The sequence below is a fragment of the Phyllobates terribilis genome, unplaced genomic scaffold (genome assembly GCF_046119375.1).
Source record: "Phyllobates terribilis strain yellow unplaced genomic scaffold, ASM4611937v1 Scaffold_340__1_contigs__length_2048258, whole genome shotgun sequence".
Classification (NCBI taxonomy): Eukaryota; Metazoa; Chordata; class Amphibia; order Anura; family Dendrobatidae; genus Phyllobates; species Phyllobates terribilis.
The window spans coordinates 781742-807808 of NW_027363100.1; the positions used below are offsets into that span (position 1 = coordinate 781742).

A 26067-nucleotide genomic window follows, 5' to 3' on the forward strand; every position below is an offset into this window, starting at 1 on the left:
ATGTATATTACAAAGTGTCTTATCTTTACTTGCACTATTGATCAATGAAATCAGGTTAGGCTGGAGCAGGAGCACAGTGATAGGACAATCAGAGGGAGACACGGGCAGATCGTGCTGCAGCTTATTCTAGTAAGGAGTTTATCTCACTTCAGTGCTGAGCACTTCTACACAACCATATCACTGCCACTGCTTCTGAACATGTGCTGAATGGAAAGCGGGAATCCCTCCCGCCTGTGTGTGATGTGTACGTGAGCAGTCAGTGCAGCATTCTCTACCCACTAGCTGAGAGATAACTGAAGCTTAGCGCTAGAGCCTGCAGAGGGGAGAACTGGTGACAATTGCAGGACACACAGGGGCCAGAATAGAATATACACATAGCAGTAGCCATCTGACATTACTGTTATGCCCTCAATATAACATTCATTGTGTACGCTGTTCATCAGTGTACAAGCTGTGGGGATCTGGCCGAGGCCGGCAGTACGAGGCGCACACACTTATATGGATCTTGCTGTGAAGGGGCGTCAGCGCCCCAGTGAGCACCATGGACCATTTGTTCTGTTAATTGGGAGGACTAATAACGTAATACAGTAAATTACCTTTACATTATCTGATAATGCCCTGTATATTATGTACTTACATTATTATTGCTATTATTACATACAGTTTTTACAGTACAGACTCATTTCTTGTTACATCATTTAGATGAAAAAGCGAGGTCTGGTTCCCACAGATGCCACATATACTGCCCTGTTCAACGCCTGCGCGGAGTCGCCATGGAAAGACTCGGGTCTGCAGCACGCACTGAAGCTGCGGAAAGAATTGATGGACAAGAACATTGCGCTTAATCCCATCACTTACCGGAGCTCGCTGAAGGTCTGCACGCTGAGCTCAGGACTGCAGGGGAGCTGTGAGCTATTTAAGGTAAGTCAAGGTCACAGTCCTGGTCACCCACAATGGAGTCCTTATAAGATGCCCGTATCGTAGATTAACCGGGAGGGAACAGCATCATTGTAATCATTCCACGGGGAATCACCAGTGCACCATGTCTGGCCGGGGACTTAGCAGCCATCAGATGGCACCACCAGAGTTCAGTTCTTCTGTGGGGACCAGGGGGTCACTTACTAAATTCGAGAAAGGTGGACAGCTTTGAACTATCTGCTACTGCGACGCCCTCCCTGAGCGGTGGGGTTACTCAGTACCAGACAATATATGGTGGGGGTATGGGAGTGTCGTCGTGGCCGCGACTCGGTCCGTGCCCAGGGCTGTCACATAAAAAGAATGGGCTATTGGATGAGTGGATGTTCGACTACGCCACCTGTGGTTTCTGGTGATGGCCACCAGCGTTGCAGCAGTCCTCTGAGGCTGATGTTCTGACAGCTTGGTTGGTACTACTCCCCACAGGTGGAGTAGGCCTCAGGGCAGTTTGGAGGATCTGGGGAGTTGTGGTGGGTGCAGTGCCGCGCAGGAATGAGCAAACGGAGGCAGTATGTGAAGTCATCCAAGATTTACTCACTTTGATGAAGTAGCAGCTGCAAAGCTTCTCTCTGCTTCTCGTGGCGCGCTGCGGCCACCAGGAAGGGGTTCAGCACTTCCTAGGTAGATCAGGAGCACCTGTCAAGACCTCCCTGGGGTTTTCCTCTCTTTCCTAGATTCTCCCACTGAGTCCTCTCCTGACGGTATGTGATGTGAACGTGGAGTAAGGCCGGGTCCCACTAGATATACACAGGTTGAGAGATACAGGTGGCGACTCCGCTCCGTCCGTATCCCCCTGGGATCCACTAAGCCTCCAGGCTTTTCTAACGATGACGTGAAGTACACTGTCAGATATCAGGGGCCGGTCCCCTCTTGCGGCAGGAGTCCCTCTTGCTAGGCCAGAGTGAAGAATACAGGTGGCGACTCCGCTCCGTCCGTACCCTCCTGGGATCCTTTCGCCTGTGGAGCCTATCTCCTCTGCTCCCCTCCTGGGCCTTCTTGATTGGACTCTGACCGGGGACAGAGCTAGCTATAACTCAACTCTGCCCCAACCCCCCGTCTCGAGGCCTGAGACCCGGAACCGTGACCCCTGAGCCGGCCACAGCTTTGTGCTGACTGACCTTCCCAAGGAACCACGACAAAAGACCAGGTTATAAAGATGGCCACTGTATATATATGATGCTTAAGGTGCTAAAGTAAAGTGCTTCCTCCACCCTCACCCACTACATGGTTCCCCCTATCTTTGGTTCCCCCCATCTCCTCTATCCCGGGCCGGGGAAGCACCCTGGTGCATTTAGGCCCCCTACAGGACAGAAGTGGTGTAGTGTTGAGTGTGAAGTAGGGTCTTGTGTGATGCTCCATCCTTACCTGAGAGAGGAGATACCACACCTCTTTCTGAGGTGCAGTACCCCTGTGGCGACTGAACCCTCAGGGGCGCCACATTCTCCCCTGGTGAAACACAGCATGTCCGCGGGCTGCAATAGAGCAAAAGATTGGTACAGACATTCAAACTTTTTAAATGCTTTTTAAACAAATAACTATCTTCCCTTTATGGGAGGCTCAAATACTTTTAACGTTGCAGGTTATATAGATATAGTATAAACATATAAAACATTAGGAAGACATTATAGATATAGAATACTTGTACAAAAGTGTCAGTTCAGCAGCATGAGGGACCTGCCCAAAACCCTCAACGTAGGCCCTGGGGGGGTGGCTGCAGGGCATGGAGATCCTGAGTTGGACCTCCAGGAGAGCCACTCCAGACAGGTTTTACTTCTGAGGTCAGAGGTAGAAATGGCTTTGTATAAAACCAATAGTGATCACCTAAACAGGTGCAAACCATCCACAATCCAGTCTGTAGACTGCTCATCATCCGCAGGCACAATGTCATCCTAAATAAACCGGGTGCAAACAAAGCATAAAGAGAAAGGATTACCAGCTTCATGAATAGTTCAAAAATTAGGTTACTTTATTGTGAAAAAAGCTCTTTAAAAACAGATTCCATAGTCACATAGTGTAGCCAGGGCAACGCGTTTCGAACGCTAAAGATGCGTTCTTTGTCAAGACTGGCTTGCAAATGGCATACCCATGGTATATAAACCATTGTTCACCAATCACATACAAAATGGAAGTCACATGATGCATATATTAGCATACAGAAATATAAAACCGATTTCCAAAGTATATGCATAGTAAAAACAATCACATGACAAAGAAGAAATCACATATGCATAGAAAAGTTACTCGCTGTAATGGAACAGCAGTTCCCTCCGTAAATTTAGTCCATTTGGTTGGCAAGTGTTCAGATGATACATCCAAAATGCTTCTCGATCAAGTAGGCGTCTCCTATTATCCCTGCCTCGAGGATCAAAGGTAAGTTTTTCAATGCCAAAGACCTGAAATGAGGATGTCTCTCTATTATGCTGCTCAATAAAATGTCTGGAGGCGCAAGAAATGTTCTGATTAGTGACATTAAAAATATCAGAAAGATGTTCTGCCACTCGCTGTTTTAGTTTTCTTATGGTGCATCCCACATATAACAGATCACAACTGGCACATCTTATGATGTAAACCACAGAATTACTGTTGCAATTCAGACAGCTTTTTATATTGTGTGTTTCACTAGAATCAGCATTAGGAAGTTTTTAGTGATTTTTACATAGCGACAAATGCCGCATCTGGTGTAACCACACTTGTAAAACCCTTTACAATTAAGCAGGTATGCCGTTTTTGTAGATTATTTGGGCGACTAGATGCCAATAGCCCCCCTATTGTTTGCGCTTTTTTTGCCACCACCAAAACTCCAGAATCAAGAATTTTAGATAATACAGTATCCTCATATAAAATAGGAAGATGTTTCAGTATTATATTTTTGATCAGTTGAAATTGTGAACTATATCTAAAGGAAATAACATTTCGATTTTTATGTGCTGTAATATCATTGCGATTAATCCTTGTCCTAGACAGATCAATCAGATCCAGTCTATTTTTACTGTCCACAATTTTTTCTGCTCTCTTTAGAGACCAATCCGGATAACCCCTAGATTTCAATGTATTTTTACACCTGATGAATTCTTCATCCAATTTGTTGGCATTGTTACAATTACGTTTGATTCTTGTCAGTTCCCCCACAAGTATAGCTTTTATAGTATGGCGCGGATGTCCGCTTTTGGCATGTAGAATGGTATTCCCAGATATGGGTTGGAAAATGTGGAAGTAGTGATGGAACCGTCAAGAATCTCCAATTTTAGATCAAGAAATGATATACACTTAGAATCAGAGGTGTAAGTGAAAGAAAGATTAAATTCATTGTTATTTAAATACTTGATGAATTCCGGTATGGCAGACACATCCCCACGCCAGATAAAGATCAAATCATCTATGTATCTGCCATACCAGAAAACATCACGGGCCCATGGATTAGCGAAAGTGTACAGTGCAACATATTCCGAATGGGACATTACCATATTTGCTAGCGATGGAGAATAGCTAGATCCCATGGATACTCCTCTACATTGGAGATAAAATTCCTGATTGTACATAAAAAAATTATTAGTGGCCCTGCTCCAGCCGCGGCTCAACGTCCCGCCGGTTGACAAAGACGTCCCGGTGGAACTGTGGGCTGTGAATGAAGCCCCATCCGGCCTCCTGGTGGAAGCGCACAATAAGGCCTTCTTCCCGGGGGCTTGAACGGGCGGCCTCTGCCTGGCGGGCCTGCGACTTTGCGGCCTTGGCGCGCACCTCCAGGTGCTCGCAGCGGATCTCCCTCTGTCGATGCTCCTTCTCGAGCTGGAGAAGCTCCCTGCGGCAGAACTCCTCCCGCCTCCGCGTTTCAGACCGGGTCTCCCGAGGGAAGCCCATCAGGTCACCCTCCTGGTTGTCCCAGGCAAACTCTTCTGCCGCCGGGCAGGCGACCGGAGGCGCGGGCAGCGGCGACAGGAGGGGTTGCTGCGGGCCCTCTGCTGGTGCGGACCAGTCCGGGTTGGGGCAGGTGGACACCCCAGAAAGTGCAGGGATCTCTGGACCGGGAGTCGTGTGGCATATCAGGCCTCCAGTGATGGCGGTGGCTTGGGTCTCAGCCGTCAGAGCCAAGAGTTGCTCCCAAATGATGGCACCCGGGGAAAGGGGTGCCGGCAGGAGATCGAGGAGGGCTTTGGTGCGCCCCGCGCCCGGGATAGGGGTTTCCGCCTTACCCGTTCTTGGGCTGCACAAGGCCTCCGGGGCTTCCTCCCCCTGGGCCAAGGCCTTTGTAGACAGGCATGACAAGCTCTGGCGGCAGGCCTGGATCTTTTGCAGCACCTCCTCTCTCCACTCCGCAGCGGCCAGTCGCTTGGCCTCTTCGACCCTCCGGGTCAGGTCCTGGATTTCACCGCGGAGGAACTCGGCCTCCTCCTGGGTCAGGTACATTCCCTCCATACCGAGGGAGGTGGCAGCTGGTGGGCCAGCGTCGGAGGACATCTCCTTGGCTGCGTCCATCTCTGCTGCAAGGTGCGGCCTTTTTTGCCTCCTCCTTTTTGGGAGGCTCCCGGGCGGCTGGCTGACGGGCACTCCTTGGGAAGTCCCATCCGTTTTGACGGACACAACTATGCGGACAGTCTCTAATGCAAGGAGCGGTCTTAGCTCTTCGCACCATTGGGAAACCTGGCCCACGATAGGAGGTCTTAAGTTGCTGTTGTTTTGGCACCTAATGGTGTCCATTCTTCTTGGGCGGGCACCACATTGAGTGTGTAACGACAGTCTTTTGTGAAAGGCGCACAGTACCCGGCGGCAATGGGATTATCTTCTTCCGTTGCTGCGGGCACGCGATCCTGCCGACTACGCCACGTTGCGACACCCTCCTTGAGCGGTGGGGTTACTCGGTGCTGGGTCAATATATGGTGGGGGTATGTGGGTGTCGTCGTGGCCGCGACCCAGTCCGTGCCCAGGGCTGTCACATAAAAAGAATGGGCTATTGGATGAGTGGATGTTCGACTACGCCACCTGTGGTTTCTGGTGATGGCCACCAGCGCTGCAGCAGTCCTCTGAGGCTGATGTTCTGGCAGCTTGTTTGGTACTACTCCCCACAGGCGGAGTAAGCCTCAGGGCAGTATGGAGGATCTGGGGAGTTGTGGTGGGTGCAGTGCCGCGCAGGAATGAGCAAACGGAGGCAGTATGTGAAGTCATCCAAGATTTACTCACTTTGATGAAGTAGCAGCTGCGAAGCTTCTCTCTGCTTCTCGCGGCGCGCTGCGTCCACCAGGAAGGGGGTTCAGCTCTTCCTAGGTAGATCAGGAGCACCTGTCAAGACCCCGCTGGGGTGTTCCTCTCTTTCCTAGATTCTCCCACTCAGTCCTCTCCTGACGGTATGTGATGTGAACGTGGAGTAAGGCCGGGTCCCACTGGATATACACAGGTTGAGAGATACAGGTGGCGACTCCGCTGCGTCCGTGTCCCCCTGGGATCCACTAAGCCTCCGGGCTTTTCTAACGATGACGTGAAGTACACTGTCAGATATCGGGGGCCGGTCCCCTCTTGCGGCAGGAGTCCCTCAGGCTAGGCCAGAGTGAAGAATACAGGTGGCGACTCCGCTCCGTCCGTACCCTCCTGGGATCCTTTCGTCTGTGGAGCCTATCTCCTCTGCTCCCCTCCTGGGCCTTCTTGATTGGACTCTGACCGGGGACAGAGCTAGCTATAACTCAACTCTGCCCCAACCCCCCGTCTCGAGGCCTGAGACCGGGAACCGTGACCCCTGAGCCGGCCGCAGCTTTGTGCTGACTGACTTTCCCAAGGAACCACGGCAAAAGACTAGGTTATAAAGATGGCCACTGTATATATATATGATGCTAAAGTAAAGTGCTTCCTCCACCCTCACCCACCACATGGTTCCCACTATCTTTGGTTCCCCCCCATCTCCTCTATCGCGGGCCGGGGCAGCACCCTGGTGCATTTAGGCCCCCTACAGGACAGGAGTGGTGTAGTGTTGAGTGTGAAGTAGGGTCTTGTGTGATACTCCATCCTTACCTGAGAGAGGAGATACCACACCTCTTTCTGAGGTGCAGTACCCCTGTGGCGACTGAACCCTCAGGGGCGCCACACTACCAACACATCCACTGTCAGCTTAAGAGATAGAAAGATGGTGCTGGGGTGTAAATTTTCAGCTAGTTAGTATGTCACCTGTTAGGGGGGCACAGGGACCCCACCAGGGGCGTTCTGGCCCAACGGAGGATCAGGAAATCCACCGGTGGGCCCTGGGTCCCATTGGCCACGCCCCCAAGCCCCGCCCCCTACCCCCCCTGGGCCCTGTACAGAGAACAGAGGGCCCCCCTGGTTCGCTAATCATATTGGCAGCACTGTATGGGCCCTTTCAGGTATATATTATTGAAGGCAGCAGAATGTATAGGCTCCTGTCAGGTATATATTATTGAAGGCAGCAGAATGTATGGGCTCCTGACAGGTATATATTATTGGAGGCAGGAGAATGTATGGGCTCCTGTCAGGTATATATTATTGGAGGCAGGAGAATGTATGGGCTCCTGTCAGGTATATATTATTGAAGGCAGCAGAATGTATGGGCTCCTGTCAGGTATATATTATTGAAGGCAGCAGAATGTATGGGCTCCTGACAGGTATATATTATTTTAGCCAGCAGAATCTATGGGCTCCTGTCAGGTATATATTATTGGAGGCAGCAGAATCTATGGTCTCCTGTCAGGTATGTATTATTGGAGGCAGCAGAATGTATGGGCTCCTGTCAGGTATATATTATTGGAGGCAGGAGAATGTATGGGCTCCTGTCAGGTATATATTATTGAAGGCAGCAGAATCTATGGGCTCCTGTCAGGTATATAGTATTGGAGGCAGGAGAATGTATGGGCTCCTGTCAGGTATATATTATTGGAGGCAGCAGAATCTATGGGCTCCTGTCAGGTATATAGTATTGGAGGCAGGAGAATGTATGGGCTCCTGTCAGGTATATATTATTGGAGGCAGGAGAATGTATGGGCTCCTGTCAGGTATATATTATTGGAGGCAGGAGAATGTATGGGCTCCTGTCAGGTATATATTATTGGAGGCAGCAGAATGTATGGGCTCCTGTCAGGTATATATTATTGGAGGCAGCAGAATGTATGGGCTCCTGTCAGGTATATATTATTGGAGGCAGCAGAATGTATGGGCTCCTGTCAGGTATATATTATTGGAGGCAGGAGAATGTATGGGCTCCTGTCAGGTATATATTATTGGAGGCAGGAGAATGTATGGGCTCCTGTCAGGTATATATTATTGGAGGCAGCAGAATGTATGGGCTCCTGTCAGGTATATATTATTGGAGGCAGCAGAATCTATGGGCTCCTGTCAGGTATATATTATTGGAGGCAGGAGAATGTATGGGCTCCTGTCAGGTATATATTATTGGAGGCAGGAGAATGTATGGGCTCCTGTCAGGTATATATTATTGGAGGCAGGAGAATGTATGGGCTCCCGTCAGGTATATATTATTGGAGGCAGCAGAATCTATGGTCTCCTGTCAGGTATATATTATTGGAGGCAGGAGAATGTATGGGCTCCTGTCAGGTATATATTATTGGAGGCAGGAGAATGTATGGGCTCCTGTCAGGTATATATTATTGGAGGCAGCAGAATGTATGGGCTCCTGTCAGGTTTATATTATTGGAGGCTGCAGAATCTATGGGCTCCTGTCAGGTATATATTATTGGAGGCAGGAGAATGTATGGGCTCCTGTCAGGTATATATTATTGGAGGCTGCAGAATGTATGGGCTCTTGTCAGGTATATATTATTGGAGGCAGGAGAATGTATGGGCTCCTGTCAGGTATATATTATTGGAGGCAGGAGAATGTATGGGCTCCTGTCAGGTATATATTATTGGAGGCAGGAGAATGTATGGGCTCCTGTCAGGTATATATTATTGGAGGCAGGAGAATGTATGGGCTCCTGTCAGGTATATATTATTGGAGGCAGGAGAATGTATGGTCTCCTGTCAGGTATATATTATTGGAGGCTGCAGAATGTATGGGCTCCTGTCAGGTATATATTATTGGAGGCTGCAGAATGTATGGGCTCCTGTCAGGTATATATTATTGGAGGCAGGAGAATGTATGGGCTCCTGTCAGGTATATATTATTGGAGGCAGGAGAATGTATGGGCTCCTGTCAGGTATATATTATTGGAGGCAGGAGAATCTATGGGCTCCTGTCAGGTATATATTATTGGAGGCAGCAGAATCTATGGGCTCCTGTCAGGTATATATTATTTGAGGCAGCAGAATCTATGGGCTCCTGTCAGGTATATATTATTGGAGGCAAGAGAATGTATGGGCTCCTGTCAGGTATATATTATTGGAGGCAGCAGAATCTATGGGCTCCTGTCAGGTATATGTTATTGGAGGCAGCAGAATGTATGGGCTCCTGCCAGGTATATATTATTGGAGGCAGCAGAATGTATGGGCTCCTGCCAGGTATATATTATTGGAGGCAGCAGAATGTATGGGCTCCTGTCAGGTATATATTATTGGAGGCAGCAGAATCTATGGGCTCCTGTCAGGTATATATTATTGGAGGCAGGAGAATGTATGGGCTCCTGTCAGGTATATATTATTGGAGGCAGCAGAATGTATGGGCTCCTGTCAGGTATATATTATTGGAGCCAGCAGAATCTATGGGCTCCTGTCAGGTATATATTATTGGAGGCAGGAGAATGTATGGGCTCCTGTCAGGTATATATTATTGGAGGCAGGAGAATGTATGGGCCCCTGTCAGGTATATATTATTGGAGGCAGCAGAATCTATGGGCCCCTGTCAGGTATATATTATTGGAGCCAGCAGAATCTATGGGCTCCTGTCAGGTATATATTATTGGAGGCAGGAGAATGTATGGGCTCCTGTCAGGTATATATTATTGGAGGCAGGAGAATGTATGGGCTCCTGTCAGGTATATATTATTGGAGGCAGCAGAATCTATGGGCTCCTGTCAGGTATATATTATTGGAGGCAGCAGAATCTATGGGCCCCTGTCAGGTATATATTATTGGAGGCAGCAGAATGTATGGGCTCCTGTCAGGTATATATTATTGGAGGCAGCAGAATCTATGGGCCCCTGTCAGGTATATATTATTTGATAATCATGCCCATTGCCCAGCTCCCGCCATATGTTGATCGCCAGCCAGATAAAACAAGGCAGCTGGGGGCTGGGATTCGCAGCATGGTAAGGCCCAAGCGTTCTTGGCCCCCCACGCTGAAAATCTCAGCCCGCAGCCACCCCTGAAAGTGGCGCATTCCTCATAGCACCATTTCCAGGTGCTTTACCCGGCTCTTCCAGCGGCCCTGGTGGTGAGTGGCACCCTGGGTAATAATCGGGTTAGTACCAGGCCAGCTTTGTATTATCAGCTGGTACTAAGCCCGAAATTCATGGTGTCACGCCAAATTAGACATAGCCACCATGAATTTCTAGTAAACAGAAAAAAAAGACAGAATTTTTTTTTTTCTATTAAAAATAAAACACATTTAGGGACTCCATTTTTAATAAAGAAAAATCCTCAATCCAACGTAATCCATAGGTCTTCTGTCTTCAGCTCTGCTGCATCTTTGCCATCTGACAATATGTCTGCTGACAGAGATGAGCCGGCACAGACTGACACTGGGGCAATGTTACTGTGTAGTGCGGCACTAGATTTCTTTTTTTGTCATTTCATGCAGTGTAGAAATCTTGAGAAAAGTGTAGATTGTGCTCTGGAAGTGATCAGTTATAGCAAACTATGTTATTTTCTGCAGAGATAAGTCCTGCATAGAAGATGAGATATATCGGTCTGCGGCAGATAAAGAACTTCACCTAGAGACATCACTGGTGAGTATGTGTGTTACCTATACACACACACTGACACTATATACAGAGCTCCTGTGTGTAATGTCACTGGTCATCACTGTATTACCTATACATACACACTGACACTATATACAGAGCTCCTGTGTGTAATGTCACTGGTGATCACTGTATTACCTATACACACACACTGACACTATATACAGAGCTCCTGTGTGTAATGTCACTGGTGATCTCTGTACAACCTATACACACACACTGACACTATACACGGAGCTCCTGTGAGTAATGTCACTGGTGATCACTGTATTACCTGTACACACACACACTGACACTATATACAGAGTTCCTGTGTGTAATGTCACTGGTGATCACTGTATTACCTATACACACACACTGACACTATATACAGAGCTCCAATGTGTAATGTCACTGGTGATCTCTGTACATCCTATACACATACACTGACACTATACACGGAGCTCCCGTGTGTAATGTCACTGGTGATCACTGTATTACCTATACACACACACTGACACTATATACAGAGCTCCTGTGTGTAATGTCACTGGTGATCACTGTATTACCTATACACACACACTGACACTTTATACAGAGGTCCTGTGTGTAATGTCACTGGTGATCACTGTATTACCTATACACACACACTGACACTATATACAGATCTCCTGTGTGTAATGTCACTGGTGATCACTGTATTACCTGTACACACACACTGACACTATATACAGAGCTCCTGTGTGTAATGTCACTGGTGATTGCTGTATTACCTATACACACATACTGACACTATATACAGAGCTCCTGTGTGTAATGTCACTGGTGATCACTGTATTACCTCTACACTGACCCTATACACAGGAGTCCTGTGCATAATGTCACTGATAATCTCTACATTATCTGTACACTGACTCTATATACAGAGCTTTTTTACATTTTCATTATCAGTCACTATCTGGTGCCATTATGTGCCATGGTCATGGCGTGGCGGAATTTGTCCCTTGTATGTGGTATTATTCGGACAGTCACTATGTGGTGGTAATATGTGGTCTTCTCATGGTGTGGCAGTATATATACCTTGTACTTGGTAGTATTTCATCACTATGTGGTGGTATGTGTTCTGGTCATGGTGTGGCGGTATTTCTCTCTTCTATATGGTATTATTAGTCTAGGGATAGTTGTCAGTCATTTGTTTTTTCGGATATTAAGAATGGGAACATTCTTTATTTGCAATACATATTAAATACTTGGATGGTTAACCTCTCCCTGTGTTGTGACTACTACAGAGCAGCAGAGATGCACGTCAGCTCAAGACGCAAAAAATAAGCCGTCACAAAGCCCCAGATCCAAAAAAATGAGAACACTACGGTGCGCAGAACATGGCGTGAAAAGTGTGATTTTTCAAACTTATGAATTTGTTTTCACCACTTAGATACCAGTAAAGGTATACATGTTTGGTATCTACAAACTCGTACTGACCCGAGGCATCACCCTGTCACGTCGGTTTTTCCATATAGTGAACATGGTGACTAAAAAACCCAATAAACAAACGTGCAATTGCACTTTTTTTGCAATTTTACTGCACTTGGAATTTTTGTTGCCATTTCCCTGTACACTATATGGTAAAATAAATGATTGCATCTGAAAGTACAACTCGTCCTGCAAAAAAACTGTCTTTCCTGCTGCTACAGACTTTTATATGACTACAATTTACATTCTGCTGCTTATGGAAACATTTTTGCAGTTTACAAGACCCTTCTTACACTTGCTTGCACCCAGGTTTCATGTGAAAGAGTGTTCTCAAAGCTGAAAATTGTAAAAAATCGTCTGAGGGCTTCGATTGGACAGGAGCTTTTAGAGTCCCTCCTTCTGTTGAACATTGAGTGTGACATTTCAAGGAACTTAGACTATGATGACATTATTAATACGTATGCAATGTCATCTTCTGTTCTGAAAAAAAAACGTTTGTAATTTTGCTGCTGATTGACTGTTAGTGTGAGTTTATTTGTTGTTTTGGGCCTTTCACTAACAATTGAATGGTATTGTATTATAGAGGAGAGGAAATCGTGCAATACAAACTTCCAAAATGCTTACAGAATTCTTTTACTTTTCCCAGCGGCCAAGTTTGGTGCTGCTACAATGATGCCGGCTGCTGGGATGCCAGATGGATGCAGGTTCAATTTGTGGCACTTATACTTTAAGAGAATGTACCTTGAAAGTATTTCTTGTTATTGTTCTGTTATGGCACTTTATCACACACTGGTGTGAATAAGATAACAGTGTTCCTCTTTCGCCAGGAGTGTTTCTTTAGTTTGTTAATTATTCGTTATATTGGTTATTTATTGGTTAATAAAGTTGAATCATTTTGAAAGAGTTTGTGGACTTATGTTATTCCTATATACGGTAACTGCATGGTGCTGGTGGGCCCCAAGATTGATTTTTTCCTGGTGGGCCCCAGGTACTCCAGTCCGGCGCTGGACCCCACTGATCCTGGGCACTGGTGCAGCACTGCGCCCCCTTCACTGTGTTTTTCACTGGCCACCCGGCTGTTCTGGGAACGGCAAAGTGACGCTTTCCCTGAGATTTTGATTTTGGTTAGATTTTTCTTGCAATACTCAAGCAGTGATGTCGCGAGCTGGATAATAACAAGCTAATATGGTCTTCTTGGGTTTATAGGAAATTGCACAAAAATTCCGTGTCGTTGGCCCTGAAACATTCAGCGTCCTGTTTATGGGATGCATAAAGGATGAAGAGCTGGGCTTCCTACAAGCTCTGCAGGTATGGCTTGCTGCACACATCCTGCATCCTATATCCGTACAGTGCACACTTACCTGGGAATTATGTCTCACACTTCCGACATGATGAGATGCGCAAAAACATTGAGGAATCATGGAGCAACTGTTCATTTTACTAATACAGATATTTCTTGCTGCAGTATTTCTGCTGAAGTGACGATGGGGCATGCCGGCTGAGGGTGGGACTCTTGGATTCTCTGATGACTCTGTTGGGCTCGGTGCACATTACGTTTGTGGCCATTGTTGGGCGCATACACATAGAAGGTGTGTGGCCCCCTAGTGGCCACTGTCAGGATGGATGATGAGGCATCCGTCCACTATTGGGACCCATTGTAAAGAAATGTATACCGCATTGCAGAGGTCGCTCTACATTTTTTACAGAAGAGTAAAAATCCTCCTCATAGTATTTTTCAGGAGTATTTTTAGCCAGTCTTTGAATATTAGAGAAGAGGCTGCAACCTGTGCTTTGCTCTACCGCTTCACCATCTTTGACGTATATTTACGTCAAAGGTCGTGTCCCTGCCTTTGATGTGATCTCGCACACCGAGCCCACATATTTCCCTGCACATGATGACTGATTTAATCAACCATCATGTGCCTTTAATAGCTGCTGATGTACTGTTGCTCCGCCTGCTGCTATTAACCAATCACTGACAGCGGGATTTAACGCACGTCGGCTGGAAGCGCGTCATACATCCTGCCACGTGATTGTGGGGCACCGATGGGTTGTCATGACAGCTGGGGGTCTGCTGATGACCTCCCATACATGTCATTATGACCCTCCTATGGGCCGGCGTTCATAGAAGATGGTGATTTCTGCTATAGATTGCAGTGTATGTACAGCACAAGCGATCAGACGATCGCCGCTCCAAGTCTCCTAATTAATCTGATCAGTAAACATTGTAATGGGGAAAAAATCAAAATGCCAGAATGACGTTTTTTTGGCTGCCACAGCATTGCAGTAAAGTGCAACATCAAAGTGGTTGCAGGGAGTATCTATATATATAATCGTCTTATCCCATCTGTCTGTCTGTCTGTCTGTCCAGGAAATCCCGCATTGCTCATTGGTCCGCCAGCGGCCAATCAGCGCCGCGGGATTTCTGAAAAAAGATGGCGGCCGTTAGCAGCTCATCTGCGGGACGGAGCTCAGCGGCGATGCAGCCGGGAGATGACCGGCGCGAGGTGCTCATCTCCCGGCCGGTACCAGCAGAAGGACCCCGACCGCCGGACCCATCTGCGGGACGGAGATGCAGCCGGGAAATGAGCGGCGCGAGGCGCTCATCTCCCGGCCGGTATCAGCGGAAGGACCGCCGGCGCCTCTGACCTCCATGCAGAACGGAGGACAGGGGAGCGGCGCTGCGGGTCGGGATACTTCTCCTGCGAGCGCCCGCTATGTCCCGGGTTCTCGCAGCGGAAGTAGCCGCAGAGGCAGCGCCGGTCCTCACCAAGACGATTCGATGATTGGTCGCGGTCTTCGGACCCGACCAATCACTGATCTTAGCGCAAAAGTTAAACATCGCTGTGCTGATTGGTCGCCGACGCTGCCCGCGACCAATCACCGATTTTTAACACAAATGTCTGGACCTCTGTAACACCATGCGGATACTGTGGGGACATCAGCGGCTAGGGTGTGAAGAGAGGACCGGGGAGCGGCGCTGCGGGTCGGGATACTTCTGCTCCGAGCGCCCGCTCATGTCCACCGGTCCTCACTAATACGATTACGCTCCCTGCTCCTCACCAATACGATTTGCGGATTGGTCGCGTGCGGAGAGCGCGACCAATCAGTGATCTTGGCGCTAAAGTTAAACACCGCTCTGCTGATTGGTCGCGGCCGCTGCCCGCGGCCAATCACCAATTTGGGCGCTACATTTAAATAGCCGCCACGACCAATCACCGATCTTACCGCCACTTTTAAACACTGCTGTGCTAATTGGTCGCGGACACCAGCCGCGACCAATCAGCGAGCTTGGCGCAAAATTTAAACAACGCTCTGCTGATTGGTCGCGGACACCATCCGCGACCAATTAGTGAGATTGGCGCCAAATTTAAACAGCGCTCTGCTGATTGATTGCGGTCGCTGGCCGAGATCAATCAGCAGTATTGGCGCAAAATGTAAACAACGCTCTGCTGATTGGTCGCGGACGCCGGACGCGTCCAATCAGCGAGATTGGCCCCAAATTTAAACAACGCTCTGCTGATTGGTCGCGGACTCCAGCTGCGACCAATCAGCGATTTTGCCGCCAAATTTAAACACCGCTCTGCTGATCGGTCGCTGGCCGAGATCAATCAGCAGTATTGGCGCCAAATTTAAACCTCACTCTGCTGATTGGTCGCAACCACTGGCCGCGACCAATCTGCGTTTTTTGTGCCAAATTTAAACAACGCTCTGCTGATTGGTCGCGGTAGCCGGCCGCGACCCATCAGCATTATTGGCGCCAAATTTAAACCCCGCTCTGCTGATTGGTCGCGGCCGCCAGCCTCGAACAATCAGCGAAATTGGCGGCAAATTTAAACAACGCTCTGCTGAATGGTTGAGGCCGCCGACCGCGACCAATCATCGATTTTGGCGCCCAATTTAAACAACGCTCTGCTGATTGGTCGCGGCCGTCAGCCGCGATTAATCAGCGATTTTGGCGCCAAATTTAAACCCCGCTCTGCATCTTTCTGCTGTTTGGTCGCGGAAGCCGGCCGCGACCAATCAGCAGTATTCTCGCCAAATTTAAACACCTCTATGCTGATTGGTCGCGGTCGCGACTAATCAACGATTTTGGTGTCAAATTTAAACACGCTCTCCAGTCCTCACTAACATGGCTTGCTGATTGGTCACGGCCGCCGCCCGCGACCGATCAGCGATTTTGGCGCAAAATTCAAACACCGCTCTGCTGATTGGTCGCGGCCGCCATCCGCGACCAATCAGCGAGATTGGCGCCAAATTTAAACAACGCTCTGCTGATTGGTCGCGGCCGCCATCCGCGACCAATCAGCGAGATTGGTGCCAAATTTAAACAACGCTCTGCTGATTGGTCGAGACCGGCGACCGCGACCAATGAGCAGAGCGATGCAGAGCGTTGTTTAAATTTTGCGCCAAAATCGCTGATTGGTCGCGACCGGCGGCCTCGACCAATCAACGATTTTGGCGCCATATTTAAGCAACGCTCTGCTGATTGGTCGAGGACGCCGGCCGAGATCAATCAGCAGAGCGTTGCTTAAATTTGGCGCCAAAATCGTTGATTGGTCGAGGCCGCCGGTCGAGATCAATCAGCAGTATTGGCGCAAAATTTAAACACCGCTTTGCTGATTGGTCGAGGCCGGCAACCGTGACCAATCAGCGATTTTGGTGCAAAATTTAAACACAGCTCTGCTGACTGCGCCCGGTCGGCCGCATACCTATTCTAGAATACCCGATGCATTAGAATCGGGCCACCATCTATTATATGGATATGTAGCTCACAAACTCCTAAATATATGATGTTTTCATTTACAATGTATCTAATTTATACATGTATATAGAGAGTACTGAGCATGGATTTGTAAGGTTTCATAACTTCCATGCTAGACAAAATTCTATAAAATAAATAATGTGACAATTCTTTCATGGCCGGAGGTGATAATAAACTGATATAACAGTGTACACTAGTAATTAGAATTCCCTGGGCTCGGGTGTAAGAGGCAATATTCCTGATGATCAGGGTCCCGTGTAGGGACGGTCACTGCTGTATACCATCTAGTACAGAGGTACAGAAGCTGGCGGCGCTCCCATAACCTCCGGGCTGCTGGATTCTATCAAACATCTCCATGTTATTCTGTATACAGTTATATTCTTCTTTCCATCACAATGCGGTGGGATATCACTACAATATGCCAACATGGTGTGATTAGTGGAGGGCGGCTGTCAGTATCCCCCGACTTTAGAATTAGATTGAATAATCCTTCAAAGGGGGTGTACAAAGTTTAAAAGATATCTCCTATCCATAGGATAACTTCCCGATGGATGGGGTCTGACTGCTGGGAGCCTCACCAATCCTGAAAACTGGGGATTTGAAGAGTCCTTAGTGACTGATGTGATGGTCGATCATTGCTGCACCATACATTCTCTATGGGACGACTGAAGCTCTGTGCTTGGCTGGTCTTCAGCACTCCCATTAAGAATGAACGGAGCAGTGCGTATACTCAACCACCACTCCATTTGCGGCACCCTGCTACAACAGGTACCACAGGACCCAGGGTGCATGGATGGACTTCTCCACAAGAGGCCCTCACTACATACAAACACCTCCACCCTTCCACCTCATACCACCAGAGGGAGCCCGTTAGGGATATATATATATGGAGGGTGGAGCCAGGCAGTTCAGTCAGAGTTAGTAGTCAGACTGAGAGAGTCTGAGAGCGTGCTGACGCTGAGAGCAGCGAAGACGCGGCGCGTCTGCTGCTGGGTTCTGAGGGCCACGAGTGTGGCCGACGGTAAAGAGGAGAGATGAGAGGAGTTGAGGGGGCAGAGGAGCATCACAAGGCTCACCCCAAAGATACAAACCGGACACCGGGTCCGCGCCTACAGGGTCCTTTATACCCAGTAGGGACCACCGGCATTCCAGGAGGACTACAAGTCCCTGGCAGACCTGAAGCTAGACCCATTACAGGACCAGGAACCATGATGGCCCCGACAACCAGGGATAGTGGTTGCCAGCAGAAGGTCCTACTACTGAGCGACAGGTGAAGGAACAGCACGACACATAAGCTAGGCCCAGTTGCAGGCTGGCCAGGAGCATACAGAGAGGCAGACACGGACCAGGAGGCCTTATACCCGCTCACTGGGGAGAAGTCCTGAAGTGCACCCATCCTACTGAGTACCCTGGACCGTACCTGACATCCGCACCAGTAAAGATATTGAAGCGAATCCCCTGTCTCTGTCAGTTACTCCTGCTGCGCCATCCCGCCTGCACTACAAGTCCCAGCATCACCACCCACCAAACTCCACACTGCCCCGGGGGCCCGCTCCACCTGTGGGGAGCAGAAACACCTCAGCTGCCATCCCATCACCCCCCCGGAGGTCTGAAGCAGCGCTGGTAATCATTACCAAGTACCACAGGTGGCGTCACAAACTGTTTATTTATTTTATCCAAGTTTCAATCCCCTTTTTCAAGAGTGACCCCAGTGTACGGGCCCAGGAGCCGACCACCGCGACATCCCCAAAACCAGGCAAAGGCCCGGGTACCGAGTCGTCCCCATCCCCTGGGCGCGTCGTACTCATCGTCTGTGGGACTGCCAGAACTAGTGGAGCGCTGCTCTTGGCTATTTTTGGGCAGTCCTATAGACGGTGAATGGAGGGGAGGCTGAGCATGCTGCCTGTTCTTGGGTTTGCTAGGGGTTCCAGCAGTCAGACCCTCAGTGATCAGTAAGTTATCCCCTAACCTTTGGATAAGAGATGATTTTCTATTTTGGCAGTAACCCTTTAATTGCATCCATGTGGTTATTTTCCCCCTATCCTGTCCACCTTTATTATGTCCGTTATTCCCTCTGGTGGTCAGTGCAGCCATGTAGTGTGTCTGTACTACTCAGGCTCTGGGGGCCGGAGCGTGCAGCTACAGAGCAACCTGCTCCACATCACTGCCAGGAGGGGAGATTTATTGCTGTGTAGTTAGTCCAGGTGGTGCCGACAAGTAGAGGGAACAAGTTCTGGCAATCCTGCCAAAGGAGCACAGTTATTCCTGCACCGGACCTGCATCTCCGGTGTGCGGCGGCCGGGAAGGTGCCCGCTCTCCTCAGGGAAGATGCTGACGGCCCGCAGGCACATACCCGTCCTTGTGCCAATGCACAGGAGATAAAGCAGGACATTTATCTAAGTAGAGATGTGGCGTCTCCCACCCGCCTGTCATATTTGTAGATGACGCGTGGCGGAGGGCAGAAGCCGGGGTAGGACTCCTGTCCGGCTGCAGAAGTCTCATGTGTAGTGATACTCATGTGACTTTTCTAAAAGCATAAATCGGCCCGCAGAGGTGTCAGCGACGCTGGCTCAGACGTTACTGTGAGCGGAATAACAAGGCTTTGGTAACAGTTTCACCTCTTTATATTGTATTAGCTCCTTTACTTAGTCCTAGTTCAGACTGGTCTAAGAGATCGCCTGCTGATTCCTTTCTTGCGATTCTGATAGGAGATTTCTGTTAGAAGTTTGGCGCAAGGCTAGTGATTAGACTGGCTAGTGATTAGACTGGCCAGTGATTAGACTGGCCAGTGATTAGACTGGCCAGTGATTAGACTGGCCAGCAATTAGACTGGCTAGTGATTAGACTGGCTAGTGATTAGACTGGCTGGTGATTAGACTGGCTGGTGATTAGACTGGCTGGTGATTAGACTGGCCGGTGATTAGACTGGCTAGTAGATAAGGATTTTGTGCCAGATTTTTAGTAACAAAGGGAATACAGCGGTCGGCCACTTTAGGTGGACTGTTACAGTAGGCAGCATGCTGATAAGTTATTTTTTGACGTTTTGCATGATTTTCGCTGTCTTCGGTTGGCATATCCCCCCCCTTCCCAACGGCACTTCCATCTGCAACCTGTAACGGCCAGTCGGAATACCCGTGCTGGCATCGGGGTCTTATTGCATGGGTAGGCGCTGTGGCATTGGGGTCTTATTACACGGGTAGGCGCGCTGGCATCTGGGTCTTATTACAGGGGTAGGCGTGCTGGCATCAGGGTCTTATTACATGGGTAGGCGCACTGGCATCGGGGTCTTATTATACTGGTAGGCGCACTGGCATCGGGGTCTTATTACACGGGTAGGCGCGCTGGCATCGGGGTCTTATTACACGGGTAGGCGCGCTGGCATCGGGTCTTATTACACGAGTAGGCGCGCTGGTATCGGGGTCTTATTACACGGGTAGGCGCGCTGGTATCGGGGTCTTATTACACCGGTAGGCGCGCTGGCATCGGGGTCTTATTACACGGGTAGGCGTGCTGGCATCGGGGTCTTATTACACGGGTAAGCGCGCTGTTCGGAGACAATGGGAAAACCAGTGGGCAAGGCTTCACAGATACAGAAAATAGCACAGAATTTACTAGTAGGAGTTGCCTATTTATTATGTAGACACACGTTTGGAAATGACATAAGTAGATGGCCCAAGCCCTCCACAAAGCTTTTCATCCTGGAGGGCACCGGCTTTACCAATGTGACCCTCTGACATATGGGAGCATCATTATAATAGGGTACTGCCATTACATGCCAGCTAGTCCGTGTCCAGTTACTGCTTTCTCTGTGACGGGGTGTACATATTTGCGTGAATGTAATGTGGATAATGACTGTATACGCCATCTTGTGCTTCAGGTCTGGAGGCAGATGCGGCACATGGGGGTAAAGCCGCATGTAATCACCTATAACCTGCTTCTTTGTGCCCCCCGAGACTGTGGGATTGGAGACACCGCTGACGCTCTACATTTACTCACGCACTCTAAGGAACTGGCAGCCCTGACTTTAAGTGCAGGCAAAGAGAAGCAAGACAGGAAAAGCCAGCAAGTGAAGAAAGGAAAGGATAGTCCTGAAGAGGTGGGCAGCCCATGCTCCTGGGCCATTCCTCAATTCCAAGTGGCAACTATGGCACAGCTGAGGACTTGGCAGGCTCACAGGCACTGGTCGTGGTGAGTACGGCTGACCATTTTCCCAGCGTGCCCTCTTTTGATGCCAGTAATGTGCCAAACCTCCTGGACCTGTCTGTAAATACGGGAAAAATTGTGTCACTTGCAAATGTCAATACCCCATCTGACCGATTGGCAGTGATTGGCGACTTAGGGGGCGTTCTTCAGAAGATGAAAGAAGACAACGTCTGTCCTACAATAAAGACCTTCACCCTCCTAGCGGCAGTCATGAGAGCAGAAGTGGGGTCAGAATCTGCCGTCCGGGCCACTATGGACGCCTACGGAGTACAGCCAGATCTCACCTTTTTTAACACTTTGGTGTTGAAGAGGAGTAAAACTCTGAAGCTGCAGTCGGCTTTGGTAAGGGAATGGTTTTTATTTTATCATTTAAATGTTAAAAAGCCATCATAAAATAATTAACACGGCTTGTGAGAAGATCCACGCTATCTGACAGTAAAGAGGCTGAGGTACAGTAGGTGAATGATGTTACCGCATTGTGGGATTATATTTGCTTCATGAAATCATTTGTAAAGCGTGTGACAGATCTGCCTGACTTTTTATATATATTTTTTTCTTAAAAGTGAATACCTTTTTTTTTTTTTACTATGGCTTAATAACGATCCAAAGCAAATGGTTCTGTGTGACCCACTACTACTCAGGTAGCGTTAGCCCTCCCTGGGAAAGGTGTACTTGGACGACGGGCCGGTGGAAGAGGGGGATGCAGTCGTAGCCTTGACCCGGTCTGTGCCCAGGGCGCACACATTAAAAATATGGGCTAGCAGATGAGTGGTTATTTGTCGACTACGCCACCTGTGGTTCCCGGTGATTACCACCAGCGCTTGGGCACTGAATGCCCGCCTGCTTCATCCCAGCATAGGATTTTGTGCTCAGGGAGGTGATTGATCGTAGCGCTATTATGTGCAGGAGGGATACTTACAGCATGAAAGGGTTTTGTATTTATTTATACCCTGAATAGTACTTTTTGTGGTATGTGAGTATATAGTATTTGTTAGCTCAGATATTCTATATGGGCTTCATTTATGTTTGGGACTCTTTGTATTTTTCAATATATACTCTGCTGTAGTAGGCACATATTTCCCTCTTCATCTTTCTGGACTATAGTACACCTCCTTGTATACTAATGTCAGGCAGTCATAACTAATTTGCATGTGTACGATATTGATCACCAGGGATAATACTGGCACTTGTATTATGGTACTGCTTGTTCTGTTGTAACTAGGGATGTTTTTTTGGAGCAGGTGGGCTTCAAATTAGTGGGTAACCCCACTATATTGATTTTACTTGTGTTTTAGCAATTTGGTTTTTTTTACATTGTTTGTATGTATTTATATTTGTAATGAATAAAATTTATTGTCACTTATTATAACGTTTGATAATTTATTGAAGTATTGCTGGGTGATCACTGCTTCATAGCACACCTCTTTTCCCTTTTTTCACGTACCACCAGCGCTGCGGCAGTCCTCAGAGGCGGGTGTCGTGGCAGCTCAGCTGGTACTACTCCCCACAGGCGGAGCAGGGCCTCAGGGCAGAGAGAGAGGAAAGTCTGGAGGTTGGTGGTGTGTGTGCGGTGCCGCGCAGGAAAGGATAACGGAGGCAAGGGGTGAAGTCTTCCAAGCTTTACTCACGTTGTTTCAGTAGTAAGCACAAAGCTTCTCCTTGCTCCTCACGGCGCGCTGCGACCACCAGGAAGGGGTTCAGCACACTCCGGGTAGTTTAGGTGCACTTAACGAGACCCCTGGACCAGAATGTTCCTCTCCTTGGTGAGTTCTCCCATTAAGTCTCCTCCTGACTGTGTGTGTGGTATGAACTTGGTGAAACGCCGGTTCCCGCTGCATCAGCGCAGTTTAAGGGATACGGGTGGCGTACTCCGCTCCGTCCATATCCCCCTTAGGGATCCAGAAGGCCTCTGGGCTTTTCCGACTGAGACGTGAAGTAACAGAGTCAGATATCGGGGGCCGGTACCCCTCTTGCAGCAGGAATCCCTCTGACTAGGCCAGAGTAAGAAATACAGGTGGTGTATGCTGCTCCGTCCGTATCCCCTGGGATCCTTTTGCCTGTGGAGCTTTACTCCTCCGCTCCCCTCCAGGCCTTCTTAGGTAGGGACCTTGACCAGGTAGAGACAGCGGTTAACTCTAACCCACTCCTCACCTCAAGCCCAGAGTACGAGGACCGTGTATCTTCAACAAGCTGCAGGTTCCAGCAGAAAGCCACTATCAGCGATGAAGATCACAATCAAAGACCTTGAACCTAAGATGGCCATGTATTAAATATGTATCAGTAAGTGTAACCTAAAAGTGTGTCCTCCACCCTCACCCACTACATGGTTCCCCCTATCTTTGGTCTCCCCTTCATCTCCTCTATCCCGGCTGGTTTTGCACCCTGGTGCATATAAGCCCCCCACAGGACAGGAGTGGTGTAGTGTTGAGTGCTGAGGCTGGGTCCCGTGTGGTGCTCCATCCTTACCTCGGAGAGGAGATACCACACCTCGATCTGAGGTGCAGTACCCCTGTGGCGACTGAACCCTCAGGGACGCCACAGTTCCAACCGATTCATATAGAAACTACACTTTTTTATATCGGCCTAATTGTTTCTAAGCATGGCTTTGAAAGAAGGGGCATTGCTTTGAAAGAAGGGGCATGGCTTTGAAAGAAGGGGCATGGTTTTGAAAGAAGGGACATTGCTTTGAAAGATGGGCATGGCTTTGACAGAAGGGGCATGGCTTTGACAGAAGGGGCATGGCTTTAAATACAACAGCATGCACTAAATTGTTTGAAAATTGGGGGGGCAAAAAAAGTGATGCAAGGCAAGCCAGCAAAAGAGTCTAAAGTATGACACATTTTCTCATTTACATGTCCATATTTAACCACGTACATGGAAAAAATGGCCCTGGTGTCAGCAGTGTTTGTTCCGTGTGTCATCAGTGTTTGGTCTGTGTGTCCGTTTTTCCCATCAATGTTTGACGGATGGATAAATAAATCCTTGAATTACAGAGCTTCTCCTATTCTTTGCCATCCGGGTGCTGAATGTTTTTGCACAGACCCATAGACTTGTATCGGCTCTTTTCATCTGTGATATCGGAAAAAGACAGACAGACGGACATGTGAATAGCACCATAGATTATACTGGGTATGTGATGTATCCATGAAAAAAAGGGATAAACCTCCACGTGCAACATGATGTGTGAATGAGGCCTTTTGCTTTTTCTGGCCGCATCATCAAGGAAGATTTCCTCCATTTGTGTTTTTGGTCTGTGTGATGTCCATGTCACCCAGTGTAATATTCCACATGAATGGATTGACCACCAGACTGTGGGGGAATAATGGCTACAGGCGCTTATCTCATCCATCCGTTTTTTAAATGAGATATAACCGTAGATTTCAAAGGCTGCACAACAATCAGACACAATCCGTGTGGCAGGTATGTTTTACCGGACGCACTGCATAGATTACATAGGAAAGTGTGTCTGGCCTTCTATTAGGTTTTTTTTTAGTTATGGATGACAAATGGACGCTGTACGGATCAAAAATGGCCTTTTTTTCCCCTGAACACAAAGCATTGTGCTTGTGTGAATTTGCGCTTCGGCAGGGAATTGTGCACTGAGCCTATATGAAGGCGTTTTGTGCGCTGCCGCCAAAATGCAACATTCAGTTGGACGCAGCAATATTTTATGTGTGAATACTGTTTAATACAGATTTTAGCATTTCCCTTTTTCTGAAAATGCGTCGGGCCTCATGCAGAAACAAACTTTTTGTCGAAACGGACAGTGATACCCATAACAACCAATCAGAGCTCTTCTTTTATTGCCCTGGTAAAATGAAACGTGGCATCTGGTTGGCTGTCATGGAGAACACTGACACATTCTGAAACTTAGTGCAGATTCTTACACACTTCATGCCACACGTACAGTGTAAAAACTGATCGTCTGAATGGTCTCTTTACAGCAGCTGTTGCCTATGATGGCACAGAGAGGCATTGCACCAAACATCCATACCTTTTGCAATCTCGCTAGGGCATGCCTTAAAGAAAAAGATGGTTTACAGCTCCTGGAAGACATGGCGGTAATGACATTGCTGGTTTACATAGTTTATTTAGTGTCTTTTTTTTTTTTTACTCCTACTTGATAAAGTCTAGAAAATAATGTCATTTTTAAACTGATTTGCCTTTTTATAGAAAACAAGTGACAAGGATCTTTTTGCATATCTGATCGGTAACTTGTTTTACAGATTTGTGGATTCCATCCAAATATCAATGTATACAGCACATTGATTAATGCGGCCATAAAGAGGTTAGATGACGTCTACTTGACCAATATTCTGCGGGACATGAGGAACAGAAACGTGGCTCCTAATGAAGTGGTGGTCCGTCAGCTGGAGTTTGCAGCACAGTACCCACTAAACTTTGATAAAGTGAGTATACGATCTGATAAAACCAATAATGGAGGCTGGTGAAGAGGAGGGAATTCGCCTCCATGTGGGTAAAAATGTGTTGTTTTTTATCAAAATGGAAAATTGTATTCGGTAAAAATACTCCACACCACACACCATCAACCAAGAAGTCCAATAACTAGTAATAGATTAGAAACAAGCGTTTGAAGACTTTTCCTGTTGTGAACATGATCCTTTAAGTTAAAGGGAACCTGTCACATTGGATAACGCTATTAACCTGCTGATGTAGGGTTAATCTGCAGGGTAATACCATTAGGAAGTGCTTGGCCACTATACTGAATGTGTAGCACATGGGAGTAAATTAACTTTGTTCCTCCCGTGAGCCACTGACAGGTGGCTCTGCACTGATGTACTGTAGAGCTAGCTGTCAGTC

The 26067-nt window shown here is 48.1% G+C and overlaps 1 pseudogene; it reads left to right on the forward strand.

Annotated features, from left to right (window-relative positions):
* LOC141221841 (pentatricopeptide repeat-containing protein 1, mitochondrial-like) overlaps positions 1-25697 on the forward strand; it is a 37988-nt pseudogene extending 12291 nt beyond the window's left edge.
* The last annotated feature ends 370 nt before the right edge of the window (positions 25698-26067 follow it).